This window comes from Protopterus annectens, chromosome 1.part1 (assembly GCF_019279795.1).
Source record: "Protopterus annectens isolate FY-2018-M chromosome 1.part1, PAN1.0, whole genome shotgun sequence".
NCBI lineage: Eukaryota > Metazoa > Chordata > Ceratodontiformes > Protopteridae > Protopterus > Protopterus annectens.
In genome coordinates, this window is record NC_056726.1 from 227,312,031 (window position 1) to 227,334,638 (window position 22,608).

The window sequence follows — 22,608 nt, forward strand, 5'->3', positions numbered from 1 at the left end:
CCTCAATGCAGGGAATCTGGACAAGGCCAAATATATTGGGGAACATACAGACAGTACTAAAAATTGCTCTTGTATAAACGTAGACAGTTGACAGAATAACAGGTCTTGCTTTAACATGCATTTTTCTGAAGGGTATGAAGTCTGAAACTCAATGTCTGTCATTATTTAGTGACTCCATTCCTAAATGATTTGCCAAAAAAACACAAATTTTATGAGGAACAAACCAAAAATAAGAAGCAAAAATCTATTCATTCTGTGAAACTCTGGATAGTTGAGAGGTATTGTTCAGCTGGAGCTGTCTTTGAGTTTGCTGCCCTTCCCCCCCTCACAAAATAATGGTCGAATGGGGCCTCCCCCTGCAGCTATTCCAATGTCCCATTACTTGGCTATTTCACCCCATTTACTATAAACACTGTAATGTGAATACTGCTTTACTTCTACAATGATTTGGATTTCATTTAAAGGTTTTATTTTACATTTTACAGCAGAAACAGTAATAGACATCTGCTAAACAAAGCAATGCAGTCTCACAATGAAAATAGACTTAGCATTAAAACTTCTCTGCCCTTGAAACTCGCATTCATTGAAACTCACATTCAAAGAAAATACATCTAGCCAATGGGAGATAAAGATTAACTTTGGGCTGTTTTCAAATCATAGGCCCCTTGCATATAAAACATACTTGAGTTCTCTGATATACATTCCTGACTGTATTAAATTATATTCCTTGTATAATACAGTACAGTTGTTAGAGGGTGTTTTAAATTTATTGTTTTAAATATTTTTCCAGTAAACAATGAGACAAAATGCATGCACCAATAATGGCAAAACTGCCCATTTCAGAACATTTTGATCATACAAGTCTACTCAAACTTCTACAGTGCACCAATATCAGTACATATGCACAATCTCTGCAGAATTAAAATTAATCTAAATAATCCCACATTACACAGATCTGTAACTAATGAAGAGGATGCTGCTAGAAAACAACTTTATATATCATTGTTTCATCTACAAATAAATGGCCTATGTTGCATTAAAAAATGATAAGCCAGTAATATTGCAATAAGGAATGGATGGCAAACTGATAACAGATTTATAGTTACTAGGTATCTCTGCCAAAGAGGACATTCTCAGGACTGCAGTATCCACCCCCTTTAAAAGTACAACACAGTATGGTATCAGCAATGCATCTACATACTGTGGGAGTAGAACCCACAGCCTTCTGCATCAAAAACAAGTATACTACCTGTTGTGCTGTTAACAATGTAAGCAGACTCAGCATAAGCAGCACTAAACTTCTCTTCCCCTGACGTTTTTAGCTCCCTGTAACTGTATCTCTCAACGGTGCAGCACATAAGCACAAGAAATCTGGAAAAACTAAACTTTATTTGGGGGGATAAATACCCAAAAACCAGGCACATATTTTACACATTGTTTGTATAATTTTGGAAAGTTGCTAGAATAAAATGCTGTGCTACTGCCATGCATTTCACTGCAAGTCTTGAACCCTGGACCCTGTACACTACAGTCAGTGCAACATACCACTATGCCAAATCAGCTGTTTCTTGAAAGATAGTAAGACTGACACTTAAGTGGCTATCATTTAATGAAATCAGTTCTTACCATAGCTCTCAACATCTTATCACAAAACACCTGGACAAAGCCAATAATAGGGGAATACAGCCCCCAAAAAGATGCAGTGAATTCAGTTCTCACCATAGCTCTCAACCTCTTAGCACAAAAAACCTGGACAAAGCCAATAATGGGGGAATACAGCACCAATAATAGGGACATATTTCAAATATTGATCTTTTAAACTTAGAAAATTGCTAAAATAAAAGGTTTTGTGTTACCATGTACTATCTGAAGAATATGAAGTCTCAAATTCAAATGTCTGTCATTACTTACTGAATTCAAAATCCAGAAAACCACAGATTTTATGAGGAACAGAACAAAAATGAGAAGAAATCTACAAGTGGTAGTGGGTAGGGAATTCAGACTATTGTTACCTGCTCCCAAGGTACAGCATTTGTGCTTACCCCTTAGCCACCAGGTATACTTACCCGGGGCATTGCATTACTCACACACACACACACACACACACACACACACACACACACACACACACACACACACACATACACACACACACACACACACACACACACACACACACACACACACACACACACACACACACACACACACACAATGCCTAACCTCTGTCATATTTGGAGTCCTTTTCAAATCCTGCTGCAATCCATAACTGCAATATCCCAGCAGCTCCAACTTGGCCTGTTTCCAAGTCTCAGCATCTCATAATGCATTAAAAGTCCCCACACATGCGCTGAATCCAGCCTGCACTTCCGTGCATGCACACACGGCAGACATTGCAGGCCAATCCCCATACAGTCTATGTTGTTGTAACCTAATAGACCTCTGGGGCATTCATAGACTGATACCCTCTTTCTTAACCAGGACTGGTTAAACAGCAGTCTGGATTCAAGTTCTGTGCACGCATTCACGGAGTTCCAGGACTCGATAATTCATTTTTTTTTTCTGCAGTCCAATAGCATGAGCCACCACTGACACACACACATACATACACACACACACACACACACACACACACACACACACACACACACACACACACACACACACACGCGCCAACTTTTCTGCAGTGATAACAGAACCCCTACCCAAGTACACAGACAACAGACCTCACTACTTTATGTAAGCACCATGTCACAAGACTGACCTTTACAAGACTGTAGGTCAGCTTATAGTGGATGACATCAGAAGGGGATATTGGACAGAAGATGTTGGGATGCCTGCATGAAATAGATGTGTAGACATGTGCAAGTATCAAAATACTGTCAATCCATGGGATTGGAGCTGTAACTGTAGGACACATACGTCTACTTTTCTGGCTACACACACACACACACACACACACACACACACACACACACACACACACACACACACACACACGCATGCAAGTGCACACAAACACACACTCACACACACACACACACACACACACACACACACACACACACACACACACACACACACACACAGTTGACTGCAGTGAGAAAAGAACCCCTACTTAAGTACACACACTGCAGAACTCAGTACTTTACACAGGCCCTATGGCACAAGAATGACTTTTACAAGACAGCATGGTAACTTATAGTGGATGACATTAGCAGGGCTTGTTGGACAGAAGGCCTGCATAGATATATAGCTTCATAGGAGATTACTAGCCTAATGGGTCTAGGGTGTTTACAAGCCTAGTTGTGTAAAAACACAAGTACCCTTAGTGAGCATAGATAGATGGTCATTGTTAGCATTGTGATTTTGTAATCATCACTGACTGGCCCTGTCCATGAGGGACATAGATGCCAAACCAAGAGTGAATTTGCAATCACCTATCCAGCTGTCAAGGTTGTGATTGAATAGGATCTTTGATAAGCACTGCTTTACATGCAGTGGGAGCCTATTACAGAGGAGTGTCATTTGCTGGGAAATATGTCTGTCTCCCTACCATGTTCTGTTTATGTCAAAGGCTAGAGTGAGATCTCTGGAGTAATTTATTCTTGTCCCATATGATTTGCAGATGCCAAGCATTTCTAGTAGGCAGGGTGTGAGACTGCTCTGTGGGTCAGGCATAGGTCACATCTCAGCAGCCTGTATGATACTGAGTACAGTGACAGGTCTTTCAGACATTCCATGTATGTCAGGTTTTGGAGGCCCTGGATTCTCCTGGTCACAAACCTCTGTGTTTTCTCGAGTTGATGCAGGTATCTGGTGAGGTACAGAAAGAAAGGAGCATTGTACTCAATTATCGGTATGATAAGGGTAGACTAGAACAAAGCTATGACTTCCCTGGTCTTGGATGTGATGGCCTTATTTATGAGGTGTGAAATGTAGAATGTGTGTCTCATCACTATGGACACATAGTGACAGGAGTACATATTGCTATCAACATGTGTTCCCAAGTCTTGCAATACTGTGTTTGAGCTTAGAGAACTGCTATGTATATCATACTTAGCAGGGGTAGTTGATTGCCAAAGGGGACAATGAGGCTTTTGTTTTGCTTTAAGGATCAGTCCATTAATTTGGCACCAATCATTTGTCTGTATCAACCCCTTCTATAATATGGTAACATAGTTAGGGACTAATTATGACTGCATCCAGTTGACAGTCATCTGCAAATCTGGTAAGCCACAGGCTATCTACCTTTGCCTGTACTTCAGAGAAATAGCATCCAAACAGTTGAGGACACACCACTGATCCTTTTAGCATTCCACTGGTAAGTAATCTAGTGGTGAAGGTGCAGTCTCCAGTTTTGACAGCATGTATTCTGTCAGTGAGCCAGTTTGGCTATCCATCTAGTAATATATGGGTAAATTCAAATATAGGAGCTTTTCTCTATAATACCTGAATGGGGGAACAGTGTCAATGGCCTTGGATAACTCAACATAGGAAGTATGTCCTGATATCTCTCATCTAGGTCTTTGGTGTCAGTATCAAAGAAGTCTACTAAGTTTAATAAGAAAGATCTATCCTTGACAAAATCAAAATGGTTTGGGTCAAGTGTTTTGAGGGTCACCTATGTCCCTGTGGATAAGGCCATGCTGATTTCTTCCCTAGCCTTGCAGATAAGACTGTTTAGGCTTATGGGTCTATATTTCTATTTCTGCATGTTTACAGATTCATGTGCATTACATACCACTCAATATTTGATATTAATTTCTGTAATGTAGATGATATATATGTGAAAAAAGTACTGAATCAACAAGTTTGCAATGCTTGGGGGAAGCAACACATGGTTGTATTGTAAAGACATGACATATTGTTAGATGGAACCTTCAGTTTGTTATGTTTCCACATGTAAATTCATTTCACAGACAGGAAATGGACAGTAAACAACAGTAATACATAATAATATTTACTTTTTCATAGCGAGGTGAGCAGATGGTTTGCACTATGGTTGGCAAAGTGTTTGCACATGCGAGATACACTTTTCCCGCACTTTCCAAGTTTGTATGTAGTTAAGCAGTGTGCAAACGTGAGCCATATTGCTTAAGTCTGAGAGTCAGTACTGAGTTTATGAAAGACACCTTCTGCTTAACTGACGCAGTGGCAGTAGGTATAAATGCATTGACACATTTCTTTTTGAGCACAGATGATACTGGGTTCGAATCCAGGTGTATCTAATACATATATAATACTTTTAAATAAACAGTGATATGGCAATGACATGAATTCTTCATAGTACATGTGTTGCTATGTGTTGGCATGATGCAGCAGGGTTAAGCGCCTTTATACAGACATAACCACAGCATTGTACTGCCACTGACTGTTACTTGGTATTGTTATGTGATGTGAAACTCCACACAAACAGAGAAGTCAAAAAGTGAAGGGATCCATTGCTTTTTTCTACTATTTATGTGTGTTGTGCATAATTCTATTTTTTGACCTGTTTATATGTATTAAAATGGGGTAGATAGGAAAATGTTGGCCAAACTATTCCATGCCTCAGACTTATACTGGGTGGCAGAATAGCCACCCTGCAGAAGCCTTTGGCTGTGGTGCTTCACCAGAAGTCCAGTAAATATCCTGGACTCCTGGACACCCCACCTCTGTGCCCTAAACTTGGTACTTTCCTCCCTAATGCCAGTCATGCCTACTAGCTAAATTAGTGCAATATGCTTTCCCATCAATTCCAGTTATTGCATTTTATTGATAGTGTTCAAACCCAAGCAATGATGCCAAATGCATTTGCACAATGTTAAGCAGAGTGCAGCAGTGCCAAGCATGGAGGAGTTAAATAATTTAAAATGGAAGGTTAATCTGACACATGGCCATAGTTTGAAAGGTGTATACTTGTATAGCCTGAAATATACATTGGAAATTGGAAGCTAACTGTTAGGAGAGTTAAGTTTGCAGACTTATGTTGGTGGTATAAATGTAATGACCTGACAATTCTTTCTGCCTTTATACACTGAGGAAAATGTATTTTACTCTGCGGGATTCAAACCTGGGCAAAAGGGGCAAAACATTTTCTTTCACAGCATTGATTTTCCATCTTTGTCACAGAAGAAGTGTTGGACAGATATAATCTGGAATCCTACATAAATAGAGGTGACAGTTTGAGGTGTTACACAGGTATCTGTTTTAAGTGAGAGTGAATATAATGGAAAGTGGAACAACAGTAAAAGTGTACGGAATATCCTGTATTAGAACCTGGGACTATGCGTATGACAGCCCTACACTTACACCTGTTGCCACAAGAATGTTGACTTACTGGAAATACTTACATAAAGCATTTTTAACATCAGATAGAATTAAAAATATCAGTACTACTACAAATGTTTTTTTTTGCTGGAGGTGTGAAAAGTCAAATAAAGCAGACTGGATTCATTTTTTTATGAATGTAATAAAATTAAATCATATTGGAATGGAATCAATCATTTTAATGAATCCTTTACCTTAACTAAAGCATTGATTATGCTAAATGTAAATGAAGGTCCCCACCTGAATAAGACAAATATGTATTTGTTATGGACAATACTTGCTATATCTAGGAAATGCGTAACCAGAAGGTGGAATTCAAATACACCGCTGACCTTGGAAGAATTCTACACTTTACTGAAGACAACTGCATCGATGGAAATAAAAATCAAAGAACTATGAATGTATCCCAGGCCATTGGTAAATAATCCTTGGAAGAAAGTTATATCTTTGTTGGACTCTCTGCAATAATCAATATTGTATCTCTGTTAACTGATCTGTTAATTCTATATTTAATAACATACAGTGTATATAATTGAAAGTCAGGCTGTTGTAAATATTGTATATAGTTGTTAAAAATGATATTAAAAATATTATGTAAATGTTATTTTAACTGAAAATAAATTTTTTTGAGGAAAAAAAGAATGTTGAATTAACACTTGTCTATTTTTTTAGTTCATTGCTATAAACTGCACTGTCACAGCAGTGACAACAGGTTACACACCATGTAATAGAACCCAGGACAATCAGTACTCCAACCCTACACTTGCACCTGCTGCCACAGGACTAGTTACCTAGTTACATGACATTTTCTAATTTCTTAATCGTTCTTAAGGTGTCTGTGTTATCTGCTGCACAATGTCTCTTAGTTGGTTTGTGTGGTGCCAAACAGAATTACTTTAATGTATCCAGTTTCAGTTATTGGCTGTCTGAGCCCTGTCTGCATATAAAGGGGTAAAAGTATTACTTCCTGTGTTACTGTTAATTGTGATAATGTTGTCCTTACCTTTTGCTTATCTTCTTCCAGGACCATCAGGCATACAGAGCATACCATCATCTGCACATGGTAAGCCAAACAATTTTATGTCAGTACCGATGAGCAATTCAAAGAAATATTTTAGTGTGTGATGTTAATGTCAGAAATGGCACCACTGTTATTTTGTTAGCATATACTGGACTATAGTGTAGGTATTAATTGTTCATCTGTTTGCTGCTCATTATCACAGGTGATCCTGACAGTAGAAGTGTGGGACTTTTACCACCTGATGTCAGAGTATAAGCAGACTCTGATGATGACAATGGCCAAACAGAGTTACATTCAAGGGGTGCAGAGGTTGAATCTGACACTGAGGTTGACATACAGCCAACTCCTAAAATTCCATTGGACACAGCCAGTAAGTTTATGCTTACACATTCCAGTGAACCCTCAGATATTGGAAAGGTGAAGGGCAAGACAAGTGATCAGGGAAGCGTGGTTACTGCAGCTTCAGTGCCTGTTGACTCTGGCCTTATCCAACATGTGGGTGAGGTGCCATACAGGAGGTTTTTAGGTGTGCTCGGAGGAGGCCTGCTATCAATGTGTCTCTTCCCGTGTCACTCAGTATATGTTTAGGGCCATAATGGAGGCACAGCTTTGTTCCCATAGGTGCTCCAAAGAAATGCTTAGGGTTGCAGATATGCCACAGGGTGACATGCATGACTAACTCCACTGTGTTGCTGATTCACAGGATTGGATGAATGGCACATTGGAATGAGTGGTGTCTATGATGGAACATCTGCTGGGAGGGAGATGACATCCTTAAGTCAGCCACATCATCTGCTTTTAACCAACATCACCAAGCATGATTCTGCTCCCATAGTGGCAGTACTTCCACTGCTCTGGCAGTAGATGAACACTCTACACCCAGATGTGGCAGGCCATGCTTGTGAGTGCAGCTCATTCAGCATACATCAGTCACTTTCAGGTATCTGCAGTGCATCTGACTGTGGGTGTGGATGTGGCAGTCCAACTCCTGGCAGAGACAGTTCTCATAGTTGAGGACAACAACACTGAGCTGCCACCTCTACCATGCACAACACACACCTGCACAGCATATCAAGAGCTTTCTGTGTTCATGCATACACTCACATGCCAGTTTCATCTGGAGGACATAGACAGACACACACACAGACAACTGTACATGTTTAAGCCATGCAGCTTAAAACTCATTTTGTCTCACTGCCCATTTGTTGCTTTATCCAAATGCCTGCCTGCTTCTCTTTCTTACTCTCACACACTCACTGACCTTTTGTGTCAGCCTAGCCTTCCTGCCTTCCAACTGTGCAAGTGATGATAACTGCCATATCCCTGTTTTATATCTTTTGGATTCAGGGATACATAAGCTTAGTGTCTGAAGCTCAGGGTGGATAGCTGACTAAGTGCTTAGTGTATCTGCATTTGTGATGGTAATTGTACCTTTGACTTATATTGGTCTCAGAAAGTTGCACAATTGACAGCATCAAATTTTTCCAACATTATTGTTAATGATCTATTGAGGGTTGTGAAGGCTGAACATGCAATGTGTATCACTACTTTCTAACTTCTCTTTTTAATGATTTTCCAGTACAAACTTATGGTGCTAAACTGAGGGCATTGAGTGAACATCCCTACTTTTGAGAGGTATGACTGGGTGTATCTTTGATGCCTGAGGCCTACTACTTAATAATGGATGTATAAAAGTCAAATAAGTCTCTGCTGTCACATGCTTTGGTCATTTCTGTATAAATCTCCCACCTTTTACTTGCTTACACTACCAAGTAACAGCATGCAAGGATGTGCCAGTCATTCATATTATTACACAATACACTCCAGGTTCAACACTTAACTTATAAATGCAGCAGTTGCAACAGTTTTAGTTCAGGGCTGATTCTGTCTGATGCAAGCAGTACACAGCCAATATATTGGGAGGTAAAGCTTGTGAGCATTACCTGGCATCAGTGTTACTATGTGTATATGTATAGTAGGAAGATTTTAGGCCCTTAGGTGGTGAGTGAGCAGGATACACATTGTCGTTTAGCCAATGCAAGGGCATATTGAGCATGCTTACTTCTGCCTACACCCACACTGTTGCTTCCCCCTTTGACTCCTCACCTGCGTGTGGATGTGGTGACCTTGGCATTGGTGGTGGGAAGTGTTCTCATTATGCTTGTTGAGCCCGCTGAAGCTGTTTTCTCACAACGATCATATGTAGTATGGCACATACTGTTAATGTTTCAGTACAAGTCCATGGATTTTACTGCAGGGCTCCACCAGATGTATCTAGGCACCGGAATTACAACTTCAGCAGCCCAACACATACTCTACAATATTTCTGTTTGAGTATGTGTCACATTATGATGTTCTTCAGCAGGTGCATGCATCTCTGATGGGTCTCATCAGCCATGGTTCCAGTGCATAACCTGCATCTCCCATTAAATGACCCTGTGGGATATACCCCCCAGTGAACATCTGATACAGTTGTGATGTGTGCCAGATATGTGAGTCAATGTAACTGCCTGGGATGCCAGCACACACTTTCAAGATGATTTCCTTGGCATTACACATGACATGGCAGTTAACAGAGTGGAAGCCATTTCTATTAATGTAGAGCCATCCCTGTTCCCTGGGTGGTGCCTTACTTTCTACATGTGTGCAATCTGTGGCACCCAGTACTTCAGGGTAGTACTCCTGCATTTTTCTGGCTCTATCCTCTGGAGAACTGGGAAAATATATGTGCTCACTAGCATGTTGGAGCATAGCATTCAAGAATTGATAGAGGATCCTGGTTGCTGATGCCTGTGACAACCCCAGGATGCCCCTGTTGCTACACATATCTTTGTCTCCACTGGGATGTGTTCTCCTCGGTTTGCACTGGCACTGAGTTGAGGATGACAGAGGTTGCAGAGTTCCTTTTGTGTGTCTCTATCCACCCTGTAGCACTCTACAATTTCCACATCATGCACATACATACTTACATACATACATACATACAAGTGTTTCAAACACGGGCATTAAAGCTCTTCTAGCTTGCCAATATACCAAAACACTTGTTCCCATAATAAATGTCCAGGCTGTTCTTAAAATATCTAAACTAGTACTTGCTTTAATGTAATTTGGTAGTCGGCTCTAAGCATCAGCTACTCTGTCAGAGAACCAATTAGTACACTTCTCATTCCTATAGAATCTTCTACATAGGTTATCTGATGCTTCTCTAGTACTTTTTGATAACCCCAAACATTCCCAGAGGTAGCTGCCCCTAAATGCCCTATATACCTGAATAAGATCTCCTCTTAAATATCTATAAGAGACACTGTACAAGTTCAGATATTTTAGTATTTCATAATAACTTAGATTTTCACATCCATGGATGCTCTTGGTATATTTCCACTGTACACTTTCCAGTTTATTCATGCTTGTTTTCCTATAGGGTTTCCATATTGTTATTCCATACTCAAGTTTGGGCCTAATGTAACAAATAAACAATGACTTCATTATGTCTGATTTCCTAGACTTTATAAATATTTTTATATAACCTATATTTCTATAACTATCATTAGCCAATTGGTTGATATGATTAGAAAAACTCATAGCTGAATCTACCCATATACCCAAGTCCTTAAATGAGTCTACAGTTTCAATCACTGTGTGCTGTATTAAATATTCACCTTTCAGTTTATGTCTCCCATATCTCATATGCTTAGTTTTTGATGCATTTATCAACATATTATTCTCCTGTGCCCAAATGGTTAATTTAGTCAAATTATTTTACAGACATGCCTTACCTGTAACACTTGTAATCAATTTACCCAATTTCAGGTTATCAGCATATAGACTGTAGAACACCTCAGATGAAAAAGTAAGGTCTGAAAGATACAATCTAAATAAGTAAGGGCCTAGGACAGAGCCATGTGGGACACCTTGACTGCAACCAAGGATTTCAACTGTCCAGGTGGTGTGTAGATTATGATAAGTTACCAGGGGCCTGAAAACTCTTCTTCTTGGCCTTGGTCTATTAGCAGCTGAAACATCAGCATAGACATCAGCCTGTTGCACATCCACAAGAATTAAACCAACAGCAGCCTCTAATGTTGTTTCTGTGTAGATTACTATCTGTAGATGCATTACAGTAGGTTTTGGAATTCACAGGGAAAACCAACACTGAGTCTACACGGTTGCTTTATAGCTTGTGGAATAGCACCTCCTTCTTAGATTGGTTGATTAGCATACAATTCAGCTGCTTATGCTGTAATTTGCATGCCATAGCGTTTACCTTGTTTGTGCAGTGGTGTGTGACTCTACACACCATGTAGAGTTACTTACTGACTCCAAAACAGTGTGCTACCATGACGCGCACATGGTATAAATGGATGAATCTGACCGCATACGTAGTTTTTGAACAATTATGAGCAGAGCAGGATTATGGTCAAATGGGGTCCTTGGCAGAGAAATGGACCACCCCACCCCCAGCCAGAACAGTATCCCAGTGCTTGGCTGTCACTCCTCAGTTATATTCTGCCTAGCTCTACTAAAGCATAATCTAAGCCTTTAAATGTTTCATTATATAATACAGCAATTCCTGAACATGTATCTTTTTCCATGTTCCATTCAAATTTCCCAGCCCATAGGTTTGTCATCTGATTAATTTTATCCTCCATTAAGATTCTTGTATCCTCTAGGATAATTACATGCATGTCAAATAGCATACACCATTCTAATAAATCTAACCTTCTTTTAAAATTTTTATACTATTAACATTTATTGATAGGACTCTCAAGTTCTTCAAGTTGTATTATATTTTTGTCTTACCCCTTATCTTTTTCTCTTTCTTCAAGTTCATGCATATCATTTTCTGCTACATCATATACATGTTCCTGCTCCTGTTCCTTTTGCTCAACATGTAGTTGTTCATCACAATTAACTGATTCATGTCCTATTTCCCACATCTTTTACACATCAGTTCACATTTCTTTGCTTCATGTCCACTTTTCCGCAAACAAAACATTTTCTCTTATCGCAGCTGCTTGTTAAATGATCACTCTTTCCACAAAAAAACAAGTTTTTGTCTGTCCTTTATATCTGACAAAACCTCTATTTCCTTCAACAGTTATTATACTTAGAATATGTACAATATCATCTTTTCCATCTTCAAAATAATCCCACAATTCCACCCCAGTCCTTAAGCCTCTATCATCGTACATTTTTGTACTGTCCATCACTTCTTTGCATACAGTTCTTAAGCAGTCTGTCAATGCTTTCTTATCCACCTCTGTTCAAAATTGTGCAGTAATTCTGTTTTTAGTCTCCTACTAAAAGTCTGCACCAAAGAATTCCACTGACTGCAGTCTTTCTTTTTTCAAACCACTCAAAGAAATTTTCCATATACTGCCTAAACTCAAATGTAATGTCCCAAAAAGTCTCTCCATTAAGGTGAATAAAGACTCTAACTAGTAAAACGATATTCCCAAGGCTGAAATAGCTGTGTCCCATACCTAACTGTGTCCCATAACTAACTGTGTCCCATACCGTGTATCTTTTGAGTTATTTTTCTTTCTTACTGCTGAGAAGTACAACAAACTTCATCTTCCCAACTTTGTTTCTTGAATTCCTCCTCCTGGATGATATCCGTAATATCCTGAAACATACAGCAATCTGGGAAAAAAGTTTTCTGACACACGCTGCATCCAGCCAATTGAAATATGTTTTCATACGGAAGAATGCATATTCAGTGACGATAAGTATTGGTGTTCTGCTATATTACATGCTTTATTTTGTTAGTTTGTGGTCCTTGTATTGAAGTGAGTGGCCATGGCTTAAGTTGATATGCTGTATTCTGCAACTGCTGTAAATGCTGTCCCTCAGGAATGTTTGCTGTATGGCACAGTTAAGCTAGCTGTGGGATTTGTCTTGCCTGCCAAATACATTTTTGGATGTAACTTGCATTAGATATCTGCCTTGATAGTCATGTGACACTAGTTTGAGTGGAATTTATGTCTCTTGTTATAGGTGGGGACATACCTCTCAAACTCTAAGCAAATGAAATCTTGACAAAGCCAAAGATAATTGGGGGGACAGAGGCCCAAAATCAAGAACATATTTCAAATATTGCTCTTATAATTTTATAAGTTGCTAGGATAGCAGTTTTTGCATTACCATGCATTATTTACTTAAATATATGAGGTCAAAATCTCAGATATATTGCACTATTTATAGACATTAATTGCCACTCATTTGCCAAAAAAGACATTTTATGAGGAACACACCAAACATATGAAGCAAAAATCTAGACAAACTGGGCATACTGGGAAAATCTGGACAGCTGACAGGGATGGGTGGAGAACTTCTTGCACTGAGTGCCCAGACTGCAAGAGACATACCACACATGCAACACACTGACAATGGGAGGCAACATGCGCAAGAAGTACAACAAACTTCATCTTCCCAACTTTGTTTCTTGCCTTCTTTCCGTGTCATTGCATATGATTTTTTTACCTTGTGTAGCTTTTTTTTAAATTTCTCCTCCTGGATGCTATCCTTAATGTCATCCCATGATGCCACAACTTCACTTTCTGATTCACTCTGCATAATCATCTCTAAGATAATCATCCTGCAGCCTTCCTGACTGGAGCGTTGTGATGACTCAAAAATGTTACGCTAAAATAGATCCTCCAAATCTTCTTCACATCCTTCCAACTTCTTTGAGCTCTTTAAAATCTCAACTGCCTTTCCTAACACTTTTAACCCTCTGTTATCTCTTGCAAGTGGCTTCTTAACTTTGACTCCTTCTCTGACATGAATGATGCCCCCGCTGACCGAGTATCATACCTAATGGTAGGGGAAGTTGCCCATGGACAAATTTCCCCAGATGTATGAATACTACCTCAGGTCTTCCCTGAAAAGAGGCTACTAGCCTAGTGGGACTTAGCTGGTCAACAAAGGATAAATAAATACATTTTTCATCATATATGTTTTTATCATGTATGTTGACTATTTCCTCTGGGGCTGAGAGGATATTATTTTTATGTATCAGCTTAGACAAATTCTTGGAATTGCTCCTAAAGTTTCTGCCACAGATGAAAAAGGACTTATGATAGTCTGTGATAAAGATGATAATTTTCTTCTCTTAGCCTTGGTTGATTTAAATTTGTTTCTAATTTTTGTTTAATGCTTTAGGATTAGTTTTTAAGTGAGGATTTTTCACTTTATTCTTTAGGGAGTAGAGGTTTTTTTTTTATTATTATAAAGCTTGTTTTTCCCAGGGACCACCCATAAATATTAAGTCATGAAGTTGGCGATATGCTGGTATTGATTTAGGATCTAGTATTTAATTCAGTTCCTTAGGTGAGAATGCAATAGTGATGGTTACCAGGTGCATCTGGATGTGGGAGGGACCTTGAACATCTTAAGTTCATCATCCAAATACAGTAAGTTTATTTTAGAGGACACATTATTTTATTTCATTTGAACTTGTTAACTAGGGTAGATCGCAGACCACAAAAGCCCAATTTCAGTCTAAGACTGGGAAAGAATTACAGAACAGCAATACAGTCATTCAAGGAAACCAAGAATCTCACACATTTAAAGATGTAGTTTCATATTATACAGAAGTATATCTACAATGATATAGATAACTGTATAGAACTAGATTAAGTACCAATGTAGCTACAGTCAGATGCATACGAGCTGTAGCTAAAATAGAAAAAGTCTCTGTAGATGGCAACGTTTGTGCCCATGTTGCATGGAGATCTAATTGTGAAAACAATTAAGTAAAGTTAGATCTGAGGAAAGACTGCATAAATGTACACATTCAGTATGATGATGCTATATTTGTGATGACCAACCACAGTGAATTTGATTGCCTAGTAGCAGAATGCACAGTCATGTCTAGATAGTTTGAATGAATTGAATTTAGAAATTGGTGAGCTTATTGATTTGTACAAGTGGAGTTTTTTTTAATCTTTTTATAGAATGTATGGTATTTGTCAAGATATGCTTTATTGGCTGTAGGTATCACAGAAGGTGGCATGTAGTTGGTTACAGTATGGTAAAGGATCTTGCTGATAGTTACAAGAATGTGGAGAAGTTTAAAGTCATTTTTTTCCTCTATAACTCTAGATGTGATGTAGTTCTGGATGAATACGAACATACTGCTACCTGTAACACAGATATCCTCATTTACGCATCTGAATGAGAGGCAAGCATTGAATCCTTGTAGGAAGGGTGTTATCACTGCACTAGAAGAATGTTTTGCTGTTGATCTAGATGGCAATATTTTCAAGGTTTAGGAGGGTTTCTAGGGAGGACAATTTCTTATTAAGCTTCTAGAAGTGAGTGCTACAGTTATGGTCAAGTGATTTGAGTTCTCTAGGGTGGCTGATTCAGTGGAATTCCACTGTCTAAAAATACACTATGGGGGGGGGGGTGGAAAAATTTTGGCTCATTTACAAAATCCCTGAGGAGATAGGTGCAGCCATTCTCTGAAAAGGAGATAAAGCCACCAACAATCTCTCTCGAATCAGATACACTTTGGATCTCTTTGGAAAGACACTAATAAGAATAGCAGAGTCAAAGAACAGCTGAAAGTTTACATCTTTCAACAAGTTAAACTTATTTCTAAGTGTTCTAGCTAATTAGACACACTTGACAACATTAAGCACTGACAAATTAGCAAAACTCAGCTCTAGATTTTAAACAAAATATATCTAATTAATTCTTTGGTCTCCACAGGACAGAGTCATGTCAAATTATGTAATGTTGTTGTGTCTTTTGGCTTATCCCAGTTAAGGGTCGCCACAGTGGAACTCCGGTCCGCTAATGTTTGGTAGTGGATTTTTACGTGCCGAGTTACCAGCCCTGACACACAACCTTCAACGAAGGAACGCTCATTGCCGCATGCCTCCACACAGAAGACGCTCTAGCTGAGAATCAAAGGAGGGACGACGTCTTGCTGTGAGGCGACAACGCTACCACAGCTCCACTATCACGGGATGTCAAATTATGTAATACAGGTCACAATTGTTATAAGCTGTAGCACTGTTACACAGCTTAGAGCAGCCTGGCCAAATGGAGTCAATGAACAAATGAAGTCTAATAGTGTTTGAACCTCCATATTGACTGAGTGATAATTTCCCCAGTCAAAGAATGATTAATTTTGGTTGCCATTTAGAGACACACAGGAAAGGTTATGCAAGGACCCCCTTATGTTTTTGTGGTGTAAAGGAGGGGTGAGATACCATGTTAGAAATTCAACTTTGTATTTTTTACTGTAACCGAAGTATGCATTACTTTGTAAATTCAATTTGTTTCACTAACTCTGTATTTGAAAGATGGATCTATGAAAATAACCAGTAGGTTGAGCCAAGTGATAAGAGTTGCAACCATGAAATTGTGGAACACCAGACAAGCATTTGAACCATATCATCTAGATGGCACACCTCATTCCTTCAAAGAAGATAAGCTGGGTATTTTATTTAGGCTGTAGCCAGTCATGACTTTAGCTTGGAAGGACCATTCATTTGACCATGTATAAAAATGTACTGGGTGAAAGAAAGAGCCTATTAATTGCCAAATCCTTTTTTCAGGGGAAGTGCATCTCATCCTTTGCAAAACAGGTATGGTGCATAAATATTTCCTTTCAAGCAGAGAAGCACTGAATCCCAATGTCCACTTGGTTAAAACAAAACAAAAAAAAAAAAATATATATATATATATATATATATATATATATATATATATATATATATATGTGTGTGTGTGTGTGTGTGTGTGTGTGTGTGTGTGTGTGTGTCTCACCACCATCCTATATAGTTAGTTCTAGCTATTCCCAGTATCACACATACCTACGTGTTAGTTTTTCAAATCATATGTTAGTATATGTCCTAGTTTGATACACATATAAATAACATGCTGTCTAATGAGTAGTTGGAAAGATCTGCCTTTTGTATTCTACATATATTAAAGAATAACTAAATATATATGGTCAGTTAGAGGGAACAGCTTTTATGACGTTGTTAACTTGTAATAATTCAGAATTGACATCAAATTCTAACTTTCATATTAGCTAAAAAATCACAAAAGCAGAAAAATGGGACAATGTAATATTTCAGAAGTACATAGTGTTAATAACTTTACTTACTACAACATATCTAAATCACTGACCATGGCTAGCTGATCTAATTGCAAAAAATCTCTGTAACTATTCACTCATTTCCCATTTTAATACAGTGATTAATGACATCACACTGACAAGGATGATGCAAAAGACTGCAGACCTGTTTTTATTTTCTTATACCTTCATTGTTTTCCATCACTGTTTTGATTAATAATATGGCAGGGCAATTTTTTGTGTAATCTGACTAGCATCCATACTCCTTAAATTGCTAACATACAGATACATCTTTCTGTAATGTATTAGTATATATCGTAGTCATTACTCTATGGGAAAACTCAATGATAACAAATGAGGCATGATTTTAGTTCCAATATTTTGTTATATTCATGCTCTGACAAGCAGCAGCTGTAGAATGAAAAGCAAAATTTATCTTGTCAAACTGGATGCTTCTGCATTTTTTGTATAGACAACATTACTTCCTGCAGTACTTGACAGTTTTCTTGTAGCTTTTTCAACGCATGCAATAAATGGGCTGGAACATAGATTACATGCAGTCATATGGCAGCAATTAAATGTCAGATAATCTATATAAAGGAAGCAAAGAACAATTAGTGTAAACCAAATTAAATTAACTAGCATTTCCTTTAATTCACTGCTTTCATTGTTAATACCTACTTGTACCAATATAACGTTTTGCACTGGCAAACATTTGCTCAAATATGTATCTTTCTGTGAAAATCCACCATACCTGAGATCCAGAACAAATTTTGGTTTGTTCTGCTGAAGAGAATCAGTTTGCATTCAGGTTTCTATAAGAAACTAATGTTATGCATTTACACGTGTACGTTATAGAATAAAGTTTCAAAGGTAAGTAATAGGCAGTTAGTCTGCAGACCATTACAAGTCCAGCAAATTCCCATTTCAATAGTTCCCTCCAGCCTTAAGGATTTAAAAACAAGACAGGCAAGTGGAATGTGAAGTTTTTGTAATGCTAACAAAGGCACCTATTTTGCTGGATCTCCATTGAAAATGGAATATGTTAATTTGGGCAGTATATTAAAAAATGAGAATAAATATCTAGATGATACCTAATATGCTCACTGGATTAAACTTTCATAAACTTTATTAACTCCTAATAACTGCCTGACATTTATATTTATTGTTTCACTTCCATGCACATTAACATAGTTTAAAGCAAAAGAAAGCAATTTCAAATGTGTAAGTAGTGAGAAGCACCATCTTACCATAAATTTCACCAAAAACAAAAACTTAACACATAGTACAGCAATTATAAGTGGAACTAACTGGTTTTGGAAGATTTGTGACAATGTAATATTCTCTAAAATAAACATCTAGTACATTATCAATAAAACGTGCAAACATGAGACAGAGATGTGAACTGCATGTCAGGTTTTAGTGCAAGCTGAAATATAAAAAGTGATGGTGTTTATTTCAGTAGGAGTTATAACTGTTGAAAAGGAAGGTGTTGCTAACATCTCCTAAAATTCAAAAGAAGTGCTAATTATGCTGGTTTCCATTTCTATTGATATTCTGGGAGAGTTTTGTTGTAAACTGCGGCATTGATTTCAGAAACGCAGTCTGCAGTGACTAACACTATAGAGTATGGCAAACACTGGGACACTTAGCAATGGCTATAGAGAAACGAGTTTACTTGATCATACTCACTGAGCTGTATGTACTTTGTAAAAAACGAGAGGGCTACGATCAGCACGCAAGCATGTAGAACTGGGCAAGCACGATTCAAATATATCGCAATCCACATATAGATACACAATCTCAAACATCAACTACTCCAGTTTCATGGACTCTCTTCCAAATTATCAAGTCATTCCATCTGCACCCCAGTATGGATGGGTAAGGCCGGCACCCTCAATCTATATTACCTCTGATGTATGTTTACAGAGACAGTCTGTGTATTTAAGTATCTTACATTTGAATACAAAAATAACCATTCAACTGCAAACAGACGAGTCATGAGAAGCTCTATGCTCACTAAGTGGTGAACAAACTGTATAACAGAGTTCAAACTGCATATGATCTAATGGCATTACCAGTCACCATTTATCATTATGTGGATGGTTGAAGTAGCCATTCAACCTGCAATATCAGCCAAAAGATATAAGATAAGAGCAAGTGAGGTGGCATCAATATTACAACAATTTGCAGGACACAGCTATCATCATCTGTGATAAAATGGGCGAGTTCTGCATGAATGCACTGATACCTTGTCTCTGTGATATTTTTCATTGTATAAATTAATACTGTTTGCAAATGTCACTAATGTTAAAAATCAGAGTAACAACAGTCAACATGACAGCTACAGGTATGGTTCCACATCCAGGGAGTTAATCCGTACACACCAGTATGATCTGTAATATACATAAGACATTTGATAGTAGGCCATTGTCACACAGAGAATGCATTGCTTCATGTGAATGTTGCCTCCCATTGTGAATGTGTTGCATGTGTGGTATGGCTCTTACAGTCTGGACACTCAGTGCAAGCAATTCTCCACCGAAACCTCTCAACTCTCCAGATTTTCACAGTATGTCCAGTTTGTCTAGATTTTTGCTTCATATGTTGGTGTGTTCCTCACAGAATGTGTTTTATGGGCAAATGCATGACAATGTCTATAAATAGTGCAATATATCTTAGATACAGACTTCATATCTTTACATAAATGCATGCTAATACAAAACCTGTTATTCTAGCAACTTCTAAATTTATAAGAGCAATATTTGAAATATGTTCTTGATTTTGGGCATTTGTCCCTCCAATAATCTTTGGCTTTGCCCAGATTTCATTTGCTTGGAGGTATGTCCCCAAATTCCACTCAAACTAGTGTCATGTGACTATGAAGGCAGCTATCTAATGAAAGCTACATCCAAAAATTTGGCAGGCAAGACAAATTCCTCAGCTAGCTTAACAATGCCATACAGCAATCATTCCTGAGAGACATCATTTCTAACAGTTGCAGAGTACAACATATCAGCTTAAGCCATGGCCACTTGCTCCAATGCAGGGACCACAAACTAACAAACTAAAGCATGTAATACAGCAGTCTGCATGCATCAGAAAACTGTTTTCCCAGCTTGTTGTATGTTTCAGGACACATAACATGAGTGTGGACATTCTGGCTGCAGTTGTACCATAACCGGTACTGGAACATCATGCAGATTAAAACCTAGAAAGGGACTTAATCTACCAAACTGTAAGTCACAGAGGAGTAACAGGACCAACATCCCAGGATATGGTTCAAAAATATGAGAAACCCTAAAATGACAGCTGTAGGGTATGTACAGGACAATAACATGAGTACAAAGTGTTTACATTACTGCAAGCTACCCCAGAAATGCTGATGTAATGTTGCTGGTGCTCTCAACAACCTCAATGCTCATCTATATCACAATACACTGCTGTATCTCTCCATAACATCACCAATTTGTAGTATGTAGTGTGGCCGTGTACTCAGATTCTTTGCCATCAACTACCCCTTGACAATACCTGCAGATGACCTTGAACTGCTTCATGACTGTCTGTTGCAGGTACATGGTGAACTGCACAACAGCAAACAGTAATTAAGTGTCGTGAGCAGATTCCTTGCCATGGATTCTCCTGTACTGTTTTCAGGATTTCATCCTATAAGTAATTACCTGCTGTAGTGTCTCAGTTATCTTTCCAGCATTACTGGAGAGTATATATCTCTGTGTAGGTGTTTCTCAGGGACAATGAACATTAGTCACCATCATGCAGCCATATGCAGAGGCTTGCATTCACTGTCTATCTCACTAACGTCTGTGGGAGAAAAGAGGTATAAGAGGTGTACAACAGTTGTAAGGGATTAGCTGATGTTAAACAATTCATGGCTAATATACTATGTAAAATATTTTGCACATTCAGGTTAACAGTCTGTAGTCTACTTTGTAAATATGTCTGTCAAATAGTGCCAGTATATGTGTAGTAAATTCTCAAGAGTTCACTCTGATCCACGGAGGGGCAACATGTTGTGTCAGTATGTCATTAGTGACAGCAAGACCTATAACATGGCAGCCATTTGTCAGCAGGAATATTCTTGATCAGCATCTGGCAGACAGAGGATGCAATGCTTCATTAACATGTTGCTGTGCTGTCATCCACAGCGCATGAATGTCACTCCAGCAAATGCTGCAATGATTGCTGCCCAGCAGCTGGGGACGTCATGTAGCATCTATACTGCATTATCTAGCATGTCTCCTAGTTTGTTACATACCATCACTGACAACAACAAGAATGTGTGCAGGAATAGCACTTGTGACAACTAGCACTGGTCTGTAATCCTTACTTGCAGGTGACTGCTATACCCCCTTGCAATACCACATACTCATCCCTATAAGCAACAAAAGGTCGCATCTGCAAGGCTTAGCACACTGAACATCCTCATGGATCATTATCTCTGAAATGCCATGCATGGCATTATTTATAAGAAAAAGAGGCTTAGTAATTCCATACTTATGAATGTCATCCGTGCATGATGAAACAACTATCATGTATTGCCTAATTATCCATTTTAAAATATAACACACAACAGATATAATGAATTCACTTCCCAGTGCTACATCCTGAAATATATGGGTTTCTGTGCCATACAACCAGATACTGCATAGAATTTTGTCTTTCCTCCATTTATAAATGATCCAACTGGTAACTGGAGGGGAGCTTTGATAGCATATATGCAGTGGTCATTGGGCAGTAAGATTCTACTTATATTATTTTCAACAGTTACATACCGAAAACAGTGTGAAGCCATTATGACAAGACTGTCTTGGTGCAATTATTGTCCACCATGGGCACATGAAAAATAAGCATGGCCCAATCTTCAGTAACTGAGTACTGGAGCGTTTTCTTTTTGTTTTCTCCATTCTTACAGTTTTATGCCTCTTCTCTTTTTTCTTTGGAAGTAAACGTATGTCATTCACTCATCTGCCACACTCAGCTGTGACCCAGCAAAGTGACATATCTCTGCCTCCCAGTTAATGCCCATGGTGACCTTATTCTACCACCCTTCAGTTACCTCCTAGCTCCCACTGGGATCCAAAGGCAGGGCATGGTATTCGCCCATTCACTAAGGAGACCTGCAAAAAAATGTAATTCTTGTTTTTCTTGTATCACTTAT